This window comes from Balaenoptera borealis (genome assembly GCF_965194805.1).
Source record: "Balaenoptera borealis genome assembly, chromosome: 14".
Classification (NCBI taxonomy): domain Eukaryota; kingdom Metazoa; phylum Chordata; class Mammalia; order Artiodactyla; family Balaenopteridae; genus Balaenoptera; species Balaenoptera borealis.
The window spans coordinates 15,696,173-15,709,642 of record NC_138875.1 but is presented as its reverse complement, the minus strand read 5'-3'; positions in this window follow the sequence as shown (position 1 = coordinate 15,709,642).

The window sequence follows — 13,470 nt, the reverse complement described above, 5'->3', positions numbered from 1 at the left end:
GATGCTGCCGTTTTAAAGCTCCCAGGTGACTCCAGTGAGCAGCTGGGGCCTCGCTGGCTTGAGAGCAGCTTCCTTACCCTGCATGGGACGGGGTGTCCACGAAGCAGGTCAAGAGTTCCTCTTGCGGAGGATCTTTCTAGGGCACGAGATCCCTGCATCCCAGCCCTCTCAGCTGCCAGAACGTCTGGAACCTGATTTACCCACCTGGCCTTTACCATGGGGCAAATGCCTTTCCCGGAGAGCAGCCTTCTTCGCCCACCTCCTCCTTGGAGCAATCTCACCAAATTCCTCCCTGCCTACAGCAGTCGACATCTGGGAGGGGTACTTGGGGCAGTGTATGGAGAAACTGGGGGCCGGGGTGGGGGGCGGGAGGTGGGCACTTTGTTCCCTACCTGTATAGGAGTCCCTAAGTCAGTGCTTCCCAAACCTTGACTCTGCATAGGAATCGCCTGGGCATCTTGTTAGAATGCAGATTCTGATTCAGGAGGCCGGGGGTAGGGTCTGAAATTCTGCGTTTCTAACAAGCTCCTAGGTGGTGCTGATGCCGCCAGTTGGAATAGCAAGGCTCTAGGTTGCTACTTCCCTCCACCTCTTTCTTGGAAGTTTTTGGGGTTTGGACCAACTGGGTTAGGTGGCTTCAAACGTTAGGGGACCAGGAATGACGGGGCCTGGCATCCTTACTCAGGGTAGGAAGAGACTATATCGATTCGGCTCAGACGAGGCTGCAGGCGTGATGCTGCTCTAGACTAGCGCCCAGGTGAGGTGTGTCCTCTCTGGACCTGGTGACAGAGCTGTGACCTCATCCACAGAAAATCAACCTTGACCTCCAGGCAACATGGAAGGATAGCACCGCCTCCCATGCCCTCTGTGACTGCCCGTGTAAGGCCGCCATCTGCGCTCACACTGACCTGATTGTACTGGAATCACCTGCTCTCACCTCTCCCTCCAGCACGAGCCAGTTCCTACCCTGCCTGTTTCCTTAAAAGCTCCAGGAGACATTATAGGAGGCAATGTACATAAAAGTCTCGAGCTGAGAGTGGGTGCTCAATAAATACATTTGTTGGGTGAATGTGAATAAAATAAGTTGCTCGAATATTCTGCTCAATATTTCCAAAGCACCAGCAGCAGAATGCAGTGGTGTCATTTAACAGGAAATATTCAGCAGGGCCCCATGCTGCGATCATCTCCGTGATAGCTACCACTGAAAAGATTTCTTTGATTTCATTTCTTCCCCAAACACTGCCTTTCATTGCTGCTGAGTTTTCAGCCTCTTGCCATCTTCTCAGTGGTTCTTCATTCAGCCGTTTCCCCGGCAGAGGGATTAGGCAGGACCTGGCGACCCTCTGAAGAAGGCTGAAGCTATTTGCGTCTCTAACCACAAGGAAATGACTACTGACAGCTCCAAGTAAAGCAGAAATATTAAGAATGACGAGTGAAGTTCCTGTACCAGAAAATGGAACATTAATAAAAAGTATTAAAAGCCAGAGCATAGCAATAAATTGTAGGTTTTGAAAGCATATTTAAAGTCTGCATGAAACTCGTTTGCCTTTGTCCCTTGGAATTTGCAAAAGTACACTAGGTTTCGATTAGCTGGTTCAGAATTCTTTGACTATGATGGGTCAATATATTACACTTCTAATTTCCTTATATTATTGTCCCCCAGAAACACTGGCTCCATCTCCATTTAAAAATTCTGTGAAAAGACAAGTAAGTTGCACATTTAGGGATTGATTATCCTGTCTGTAAATGGGCCAAACATTTGAATTTTTCTGCTGCCTGCTTCTGGCTAATGTATGCAAATGAAGAAAAATGAAGGGAGATGAAACTCAAGTCAATATATTTTGTACTCATTCAAAGTTCTGGTGGGAAAAATGTGGGCAGTGAAGAATTCCAAGGTTACTGTCTGTTGCTCGTCAACTCAAGGCATCCAGTTTATCTATGGTGGACACAAACCTTTTCTTGCATCCATGGTTGGGTGACATCTGTGACATGCATACTTGATGTGAATCTCTTATAGCTGAAGACTTCACATGAGCACAACAATAATAAATATTATTATCTTTTGTTTCTCTTTTTTTAAAGATTTTTTTGATGTGGACCATTTTTAAAGTCTTTATTGAATTTGTTACAATATTGCTTCTCTTTTATGTCTTGGTTTTTTGGCCATGAGGCATGTGGGATCTTAGCTCCCTGACCAGGGATCAAACCCACACCCCCTGCATTAGAAGGCAAAGTCTGAACCACTGGACCGCTAGGGAAGTCCATGCTTCATTTTGTTTTTATTGAAGTATAGTTGCTGTACAATATTATATGTTACAGGTGTATAATATAGTGTTCACAATTTTTAAACATTATAATCTCCATTTATAGTTATTGTAAAATATTTACTATATTTCCTGTGTTGTACATTATGTCCTTGTAGCTTATTTTATACCGTTTGTATGTCTTAGTCCTTTACCCCTGTATTGCCCCTCCCCCTTTGCTCTCCCCACTGGTAGCCACTAGTTTGCTCTGCATATCTATGAGTCTGCTTCTTTTTTTATTATTATTATATTCACTAGTTGGTTGTATTCGAAAAGATACATGTACCTCAATGTTCAGATATGGAAGCAACCTAAGTGTCTATCAACAGATGAATGGGTAAAGAAGATGTGATATATATATATATATATATATATATATATATATATATATATGGAGAGAGACAGACAGACAGACAATGGAATACTACTCAGCCATAAAAAAGAATGAAATTTCACCATTTACAGCAACATGGTTGTACTTGGAGGGCATTATGCTAAGTGAAATATCAGACAGAGAAAGACAAATACTGTATGATATCATTTACATGTGGAATCTAAATATTATTATTTTAAATTAAAAAATAAATCCTTCCACCATGTCCTATTTTTAGTGTCAATTATAATGCAAAGTTCCGTTGGTGATTTTAGTGGGACCTTGGGAATTAATAAGGGGTCAGCACTCAATAGGATTCAATGCTGGTCCCTGCAGTATATGAAAGTGAGACCTCTTTGTGGAATTTAAATATATTTTCACTTGCTGAGGGGTTTATTAAGTGACTTGTAGTAAACACCAAAGCTCTTGCTTTCTTGAGAAAAAATGAATATCCTTGTCAAAATGTCTAAATAGGGACTTCCCTGGTGGCTCAGTTGTTAAGAGCCCACCTGCCAATGCAGGGGACACGGGTTTGAGCCCTGGTCTGGGAAGATCCCACATGCCGTGGAGCAACTAAGCCCATGTGCCACAACTACTGAGGCCTGCGCTCTAGAGCCTGCGAGCTACAACAATTGAAGCCCGTGCGCCTAGAGCCCATGCTCTGCAACAAGAGAAGCCACCGCAATGAGAAGACCATACACCGCAGCGAAGAGTAGCCCCTGCTCTGCAACTAGAGAAAGCCTGCACGCAGCAACGAAGATCCAACTGAGCCAAAACAAAAAGAAAAAAGAAAAAGGTCTAAATAGGACATTAATAAATGTACTCCTTTAATTTCCAGTTTTGGACAAAGGCTAATGTTGTTAGCTATGACAAGTTTCAGTAGCTGAAATCAAATATAGAAATAAAATTTAAAAATAAATACAACAAAATAGCAACTCAGATATCTGTGGAGTATTACAATGAAGACAGCAGAGATTCTCTGTCTCACTGACATTGAATTTGGTCCCTAAGAACGGTTTCCACCATCTTGGAACCAGAGAGAGCTACAAATATGAAATCACACTTGTGACTCCTCCTTCCCTTACGTATAATTTTTCACAGCTGCAGTGTGAGTGGAATTAGGGAAGTCTAGTTAACTTTTGCATAGAGAAGATCAGGGTTCCAGCAGAGTGATATTGAAGAAGGGCATATTTTGTTGGCGGGAAGGGAAGACCCGTTATGAAGTGCCATTTGGGACTGCTGATGCGATCTGAGAGCCTGGGGAGAATCTGCCAAAATGGGAAGAGGGTTGGACTTTGATGGCACTGATTGTTCAGGATTTGAAGACTTTCCCCTCATTACCAGCACCTCTGCACCAAACACAAGTCTTGCTGGCCTGCTGGGCTCTTGGCCATAAGTAGGCAGTGCTGGTCTGGGGTACAGTTCCCCAGGGACCACAGGGATAGAGAGTGCTATATGGTAGGGAAATGGAAACAGGGTCTCTGCCTAAAAGCAGAGTTTCCCCCGTGTGAAAAACGAAAGGCTGGAAAAAGCTGCCACAACAGGTGACAAGGTTTCTGTTTTTTCATAGCTGATGTGCAGGGAGGAAGGTGGGAAGACAGAGACACATCCTTTTAAGAGGACCTGAGCTGAGCTGTTGCCTGATTCTGAAACATCCCTGAGGTTTTTGTAGGACCCAGTTCTGAATTGTTTGCTATGGAGATGTGGGGAGCCAGGAAAGACAGTAGCAGAACTAGGAGAGGCAGAGAGAAACTTCCCACAAAACAGGAGCCTAGAAAACAAAACTGGAAACTTGAACTCTAGGCAGAAAAATAAAATGTTGTGCAAATTTCATCAGGAAGATCAATTTCATCATTCATTCAACTTGAAATTAAAATAATATAACTAAATAAAAGTATTTTAAAACTCATTATGTTTAGGATCTTTAAATGCCCATGAAGAAAAATCATTCATAGACATTAACAAAATATGACAAAACAATAACCAACCATAAATGAATGAAGAACAGGAGTATATGAAAAATAAGCAATTGGAAATCTGAAAAATAAAAAATACATGGTGATTATAATTGAAAAACTCAATGGATAGGGTAAAATCTAGACTAGAAACAGGCAAAGAGTAAATGAAGATAATACTATACAACAGAATGAAGGCCAGAGAAACAGAGATTGAGAAAGAAACAGATAGACAGAAGCTAGATGGAGAGGCTCTAGCATGCACCAATAGAAATCCAAGAAAGCATCAAAGAGGAAATTCCAGAGCAGCATTATTTGAAGAACTTATAGGTAAGAAGAATAAAAGAAGAGTATCCCAGAACTGAATAAAGCTGTGGACTTCATATTAAAGGTATTCTCTATGTACTGGGAAAAATAAATAAAATTCAATCCACACATACACACATCTTGGTGAAACTGAAGAACATCAATGATAAACAGAAAATCTTTGGCCGTATCAGAGAGGAATGACCTGTTACCTATAAAGGAACAATTAGGTCGAAAGCCTGCTTCTCCTGAGCAGCAGTTGATTTTAGCAGTTAATGGGCAACGTGCTGGGGAAATATCTCTTAGCCTGGAATTCTGCTCAGCTTTAGTGTTGTACAAGTGTGGAGACAGATGCGTGACCTTCGTAGACAAAGACTAAGCTCACTACCCGTTGAGCCTCACAGAAGAGCCACTTAGCAAGAAGAAATCCAGACAGAAAAACAAATGGAATCAAGAAACAACAGCAAACACAGAAATAAACAAGCAATTGGTAGAAATCGGCTAACTCAATTAATTACTGATTACTAGAAGAAGAAAAATAAGCAAACTTTTGTGCATTTTATTCTTTTAAAGATGAAGTTCTGGATAATAATAAGAGGAAATAGGCATGAGTATATATCAGTTTCCCACTAGAATATCAGCACCCAAGAGACAGGATTTTGCTTTGCCTTCTGCTGTACCTCCAAACCTTAGCGCAGTGCCTGTCACACAGGGGGTGTTCAGTAAGTGTTTGTTGACTGAATGAATGAATGAATGAATGAGGTAGGGTAGAAGCAGACATTCAATGGGCAAGTATACTCAGGTTTTTGCCTTGTTCTCTAGGGGACAAGAGATACTGATAAAAATAAGGTGAATGCTAAAAGGATAGAAATGCCATCAAGAGTATCAGAAAAAAGAGAAGAAAACAAAGAGAATATAGAAAATTGTATTAGCCCAACAGAAGTTAGAGAAGAAGAAAGAGAAGAAAAGTAAAAGCTGATAAAGAGAAACCAGAACGTAGAAATAAGTTCAAATGTATCAACACTAATCACAATAACTATAAATTGAATCAACCTACCTATTAAAGGACAGAGACCATCAAATTGGATTAAACCAAATGAACAACAAAGCAAATCCAGAAATTTTCTAGAACAGTGAAAGGTTAAAAAGAAAAGTCTGGGAAATGATATTCAAGGCATATATTAATTGGATGGAGCTTCTACAGTATTAATGACAAATAAAATAGAATTTAATTTTTTAAAAAGTTACTTACTCAGGATAAAGAAAGACATTACATCATGCTAAAAATCAATCCACAAGGTACAGTAAGCATAATCTTGTATGCACGTAACATAAAACCCTGGCATATATAAAGTAAAAATTAAAAGAATCAGAAATCAACTAAAGCACAGTCAGCATGGAAGATTTTTAACACATCTTTATTAGAAAGTGCCAGATCAAGTAAACAATGATTAGATAGTGTATGGAAGATTTGTTCAACATGATGAAAAAAATTTTGACATAAGAAATACAGATATGGAGGTCTGCTTCCAGTAAAAATAGATAATATGTATCCTTTAAAGAACACATGAAAAATTAAGAATCACACATAAGGACACAGTTTTCAAACAAATTTCAATTTTTAAAAGCAATTAAATGAAAAATCAACTGAAAAATTTAACATACTTGGAAACTAAAGCAGGCACTCTTAAAGAACTCATGGTTTAAAGATAATTCCATGATGGAAGTGGTAAGATAGTTAGAATTGGATCTCAATAATAGAATCATACACTGATGATATAAAAATTAATGAATTTTAAAATTTAAGATTCTTAAAAGACAGCAGAGAAAACCCAAAGAACAGAGAAGAAAATCATAAAATCAAGGGAAAATTAATAAAATAGAAAACAAAGAAATAGTAGTTTTGTTTAAAGGTCTAAAGCAAATATGACACAAGTGAAGATTTGTTAAATCTGTCTGGTATATACATGAAGTATATATTATATTATTCTGTACTTTTCTATGTGATTGAAAGAGTAAAGTAAAATACTGGGCATGAGGGGCTGGAAAACGCTTTTGCCTATATCACAATTTTGCCAGCGTTAAGTTTACTCCAGATTCTCAGGGGCAGAGTCTGATTTTGGCCATTGGCTCTTTACTTGACCTGCCTGGGCTTTAGCTTTTTGGCAAAGACATCAAGTTGCTGTTTTTATTACAGAGAAGGTGGCAGAAGAATGTCCCTAAATTACTGCACCCATCCTCCTGTAAGTAGAGCTGAGGGAGTTTATTTGCTAAAGCCGTATGTACGCTGAAGTAGCTGTCATAAGCCTCTACGGGATTGCCTTCACGGGTTTTGTCTCTGTGCGTGAAAACATATGAGGGAATTAAAGGAACATGACGTTAGAATTTTAAGGTGGAAAGGGAACTCCTGTCTGTCCTCTCTCCCACGACAGGGGGGCCTTTTACAATGTCATGGAACAGTGTGTTCTGTGGAACAACGGAAAAAGCTCAACTCCTATTGAACAGAAGTCCCTGGGACTCTCACCCACTGCTTTTAGCTTCTAAAGCAACACATCAAAAGTTTACTCACTTCCAGATGACAACCCTTCAAGTGTTGGAAAACAACAATCTGGTCCCTCTTCAGACTTCCCTCCTGCTGGTAACACGTCCTCAGTTCCTTCAGAATGGAAAGAATCGAGCAATTCTTGAATACCTGTTATACATGCCAAGTGCCTTAGATAGAGGGTGTGATAATCTTCAAATTCCCTGTGATTATCTGCATCGCAGATAGGGAAACTGGGGCTCAGGGAATTGAAATAACTTAGCCTAAGATCCTAAGGTTAATAAAGCAGCAAATCTAGGCAAGTTTGACTAAGCCCCTGGGCTTTCTGCTCCTCTATGTTGTTTGTGAGATGTGTGGTCTTCGGAGGACCCTGCAAGCCCACCCTGCCTTCTCCTGCTCCCTGCGTGCTCAAACATGCACCCTGGGATGTGCTACTGAGAACTGGACATGACATCATGACTTCTAATAGCCCGTTAGAATATTTTACCTTATTTGATCCTCTCCAAACCACTGAATATGTAAGAAAGGCATTAGCGCTCACATATTACAGATCAGGAAACTGAGGCTCAGTACAATGGATGCCCCCCTCCCTCCAAATCAACCAACCTTTAAGTGGAAGAATTGGGTGCAAACCCAAATCTTCACATTCAGCATCAGTCTTTCCCGTTGCTCAAGATGCCCACCCATGATCCAGAATCTCACCAGCATTAAGAACTGATCCACCCTAGTTAATCTGGGCTTAAGTACCATAATTGTTAATACATGGCCTAAAATGGCCTCAGCTCCTTTAGCAGCCTATATGACACTACTGCCTTATGCAGATTCTGTTAGGAAGTCGTCCCCCAAATCTCTTGTTTTACAAAAACTGCTGTGACATCACAGCTTCTCTTTGTGCAACTGAGTTTACATTGATCTTTGTGAAACTCCTTCTTTCCTCCATTCCAGTGGACTCTATTCCAAGCTCCTGCCCGGAAGAGTATTTTAGGTTATCCCTGTGTCATCCAGTGCGGCAGATTCAATGTAGTTAGAACTGGGTAACCGGCACCCTTGACACGCCTCTGTTTGCTCTCACAGTGGATTTGTTGATGACTCTGGGGAAAGCACACCACTGAGGACTGAGCCTGAGGGTGTGAGTTCCAAAAGCTCAGGGTCCTGAGGAAACACAGCTGCAGAGAAGGGAAATCAGTGTGTATTCAGATGCCACCACTGCGCCATGACTGGGGTAACTGTGGGTGTGTGCCGGGAGGAGCAGCCCCCCTGGAGATATATCCTCTCTATACAGTGGGGGCAGGTTGATGGATCTGGGGGGAATGAGACACACGTGGAGACATTCCCCCATGCCCTCCTGACATAAAATCTTTCCCCTAGTTTATTACAGACCGTGCTCAAGGTCACAGTGAAGGTTATTCAATGCCAGTGCTTTTCCCCACCTTCGCCTCATTGGGGGAATTCGAGTTGCTTGGAAATATCCCATCGCAGCCGCCTGCCTTTGGAGCTTGCTCTCAACTGAAGTAGACCCCCTTCTCCAGCTCCACCCCACACTCAGCTTGCCTTTCTCTAATTGCCTAGCACTCTTTCCTTTCCCTGTCACCACGCTCTCCCAAACAGATGGTGTTTATAGACAGGAAAGAAACGGAAGTTATTCAGCTGCAAGGCTGGTAATCGATACCCAGAAACCGACCCTCTGAAGATGCCAGTCAGAGGAGGGTCCTCATGGACGCAGCCACTAAAACAGCTCAGAGCAGAGACCGATGAGCCTGGCCTGGGCTGTGTCCCGGGGAATGGATGACAGCCTCTTGTGCTTGTAGCCAGTTAAGTGGGATAAACATATGTGTTTCCTGCTGGCTTTTCCCTACTTCTCCCTGGACTTTATGGCTGTGTGTGTGAAAGTTTTATGTTCGTGAAGCCGGAAGCAGAGACCCGCCTTTTCCCGAGCTGGTGGGCAATCACCCCACTAGGGGGTGTTTATTGAACTCCTGCTTGATTCCTGTACTCTGCTCCTCACGTGTTGCTGTGGAGACTCAAGAAAAATCCTCAGCTGCTCTTCAGTTGATTAGGAGGCTGTGCTGTCAGGACAGCCGGCGCTCTGAGAACCGTCCCAGGCAAAGGTAGACATAAGACGAGAGGCAGAGAGGGAGTGAGGCGGGCGGTATATTAGTGTTGATATGTGGGAACTACGGAATATCATTATATGTGGAATCACACACACACACACGTATATTTGACGCCGGGAATCTTGGGTTCAGATGAAAGGGGGGTTTGGGTTTAAGAAGAAAGAAGGGCCTGATTTTGAACCAGTTGCCAGGAGGGTTGGAATGAAGGGGACCAGCTGTGCTTAGGGAGTGTGGGGTGGCATGGGGGTCCCAGGTGCTGAGAGAGATCATGAAAAAAGACACAGGTTCCCCTATAACCCCAGGATGGCTGGTTACTAGGACAGACAGGTTTCCTAGTGGGTCAGGGCCCTGTGTGTAAAAGGGTCTGGCAAAGCATGGGATTCGGGGGCAGCCTCCAAATCTTAGCCAATTACAATTTCAGGGACCTCTCTGTGTCCCCCTCTGCTTCCCCATAAAAAGATAATTTCTTTTTTGGTCAATGCCTAAAATGTCTGTAGCAGAGAAATGCTTTTATACCACAATTTGAGATAAGGCTTAAAACGCAGCAGGGCCCACCAAGGGAGATGACACCACACAGAAGTTCAAGGACAGGCTTTGGATTCTGTGAGGCCTGGGATCCATCCCAGCTCTGACATTTGCTTCTAAGGTGATTTCTATCACTTTTTGAGCCTCATCTTCTTAATCTTTAAATTGAGGACTACAGTTTACACCTTCCTTGCAGGGATTAAAGGAGCCCATACATTTTTTGTGCAGTCACGTTTGTAAACCATCAACAAATAGCAACGAGTATGAGTCCACCCATGCAAATGAGTGTAAAAGATTCATTCAACACATAAATGGCAGAATTTCTACTTATATAAGAGAACAATAAAAGAGAACTCAGAGGAAATTGAGGGGCTTAAAGGCGGAGAAGGTGAAAGAGGGGAAAAGGAAAGGAACACAGCAGCCAAGGCTGGCAAATGAACACACAGGGATGCACAGGCTCAGGACCCTGCCCAGAGGCACTTCTGGGTCCCATGAGCGGGTCCAGGACGGTGACCAACCTCAGTGAAGCATGATCCTCCTGCCAGTTACGGAAGCAGGTGGCTCAGCTTCCAATCATATCTGTGGATTTTTGTCTTCGGTAAAGGAACCTCATTTCCAGGCCAAATGATAATTAAGTAGATTCCAGGTTGAGACTGGTCTCTGCCCTCAAGCCATATACTGTCAGGGTGGGGAGATTAAGTACCAGCAAGCAATGAGAAGATGGTGACAGGTTGAACTGGGAGGTGCTGTGGACTCACGGTGCTTTGGTAACAGGGACCCCAGGGCTGGGGCAGCCAGAGCCCCCTGCAGGAGTGGCACTTGAAGGGCAAGGTCTGTACAGCCAGAGCAAGTGGAGAGGGCATTCCTGACAGCAGAACAGCAAGAATAGAACGGGGAGCCTGGATCACTCAGTGGGGGAGACCTGTTCCCCTGAATTAAGTGCTTGTGTCTGTCGAGGGATGAGTCAGTCCCAGCCGAGGCTTTACCTTGGGAAGTTTCTCACAGGGTGAAGTTCAGAGTCAGACTCCCAGGAGTGGTGAAAGACATGTTGAATTCTCAAGGGGCGGGGAAGAAATGAAGGGCATGGAAGGGCAGGAATGTCAAGGCAGCTTGTCCAGGCGGAGGGTGACACCTCAGAAAGGATAAGCAGGACATGCTTGGGTGGGGTCCTGTCAGGTCAAAACCCACACCTGAGTTAGGAACACTGGGGTCTCACCAAGTGGATAGGAGTTTTCCTGCTTGGTCATTCCTTGTTTAAAGGGCTAAAGAATTCTACTGCTAATAAAAATATAACTTAACCTAGCTCTCCATAAAGATTACAAACTTTGGGGCTTCCCTAGTGGCGCAGTGGTTAAGAATCCGCCTGCCAATGCAGGGGACACGGGTTCGAGCCCTGGTCTGGGAGGATCCCACGTGCCGCGGAGCAACTAGGCCCGTGAGCCACAACTACTGAGCCTGCGCGTCTGGAGCCTGTGCTCCGCAACAAGAGAGGCCGCGACAGTGAGAGGCCCGCGCATCGCGATGAAGAGTGGCCCCTGCTTGCCACAACTACAGAAAGCCCTCGCACAGAAACGAAGACACAACACAACCATAAATAAAGTAATTAAAAAAAAAAAAAAAAAGAATCCACCTGCCAATGCAGGGGACACGGGTTCGAGCCCTGGTCCGAGAAGACCCCACATACCGCGGAGCAATGAAGCCCGTGCACCACAACTACGGAGCCTGCGCTCTAGAGCCCGTGAGCCACAACTACTGAAGCCTATGTGCCTAGAGCCCGTGCTCTGCAACAAGCGAAGCCACCTCAGTGAGAAGCCCGCGCACCACAACAAAGAGTAGCCCCAGCTTGCCACAAGTATAGAAAGCCCGCGTGCAGCAACAAAGACCCAACTCAGCCAAAAATAAATAAATTAAAAAAAAAAAAGATTACAGACTTTTGAGAAATCAGATAATAAATCCACATATTAAAAAAAAAAAAAAGACTTTGAGCTGGTGTGCTTTCTGACTCCATTTTCTATCTATTTCCCTTCATTGCATCAAGCATGCGTGGACAGTCATGTCCTTTGGTGTCGGATCCTAGTATATTCAGATCTTATCAGCCCTGTCCTTTGGAAGTCACGGTAGCCACCATGTTGAGAGCTGAATGATGACAAATATGTGGCAGTTTTCATCTCTCATTTTTTGTCATTTCCATACCTACTACTTTAATGGCAAAGCAATGAGATTACGGGCATTAAGCCATCAGCGTCTTCCTGTTCCCAAGCTCATTCCCGGATAATTTTGCCTGAGGTTGAAAAAAAACCCAAACAGTAAAGCATCTGCTTTAAATTAGGAGGATATTCCTTGGTATTCATATTCTTAAAGTAAATTAAAATTGGTTTATCTGTCTTCTTTAGAATACACAGGAAAGTCTAGCAGTCATGGATTTTGGGCTTGAATTAAAGAATTTCCTCACGGCCAACTCTGCTGTTAATTCAACCTGTCTTCTTAGGATATTTAAGCCTCAGATAAAGAGTAAAACTCAACACCAAGGGAGAAATAGAGTCTGAGTTGCAATTAAATTTATGCCACTATTCAGGAATTATGGAAGGTGATTGGGATCCCCTCTAGGCAAGCTGAAGCCAGGTTTGTAATCCCCACCCCATTCAGAAGGATTAACAGTTAATTTTAATTCAAAATCAATATAAACAGGCACTCTAGAGAGTCTCCCCGGGTACACTGGGCCCGGCACACCAATTTACTGACAGCACACCAACTGTTTTACCTGTGAAGTCCATGGTGAAAGGCCAAATATTTCAGACAGAAGTGAAAGAAGTGAGGCATCATCAGGTCCCAGTGACACAGCACTATTTTAAAGGTGTCCTCTGGGCAATTTGGAAATAATCAGGAAATTCTAAATGTGCGTGTATTTAGACACAGAAATTCCATTCTTAGGACTCTACCTTAGAGATAAAAATTCGTACAAAGATCATGCACAAGGATGTTTATCACCATGTCACTTGCAATAACAAGAAGTGGGCAGTGACTTAAATAACAATCAATGATAGTACCTTCACACAAAGGGATAATATTTCTTCAGAAGAAGGTAGATTTCTATGTAGTGACAGGAAAACATTCCTGGCATATTTTTTAGTGAATAAAGCAAGCTTCAGACTAGAATGTGATCTCAGTGGAAAATCAGAAAAAAGAAAAGCACCAACACATGCTGTTGTGTGTAAGAGTATACACCCTGTGGTCAGATTGCCTGGGCTCTAACTCCTGCTCTACTGCGCACCAGCTGGTCAGCATGAGCACGTGGAGGAGGCCTTGGTTTTCTCATCCGTAAAATGGAAACGGTAAGACTACCTGCCTCATA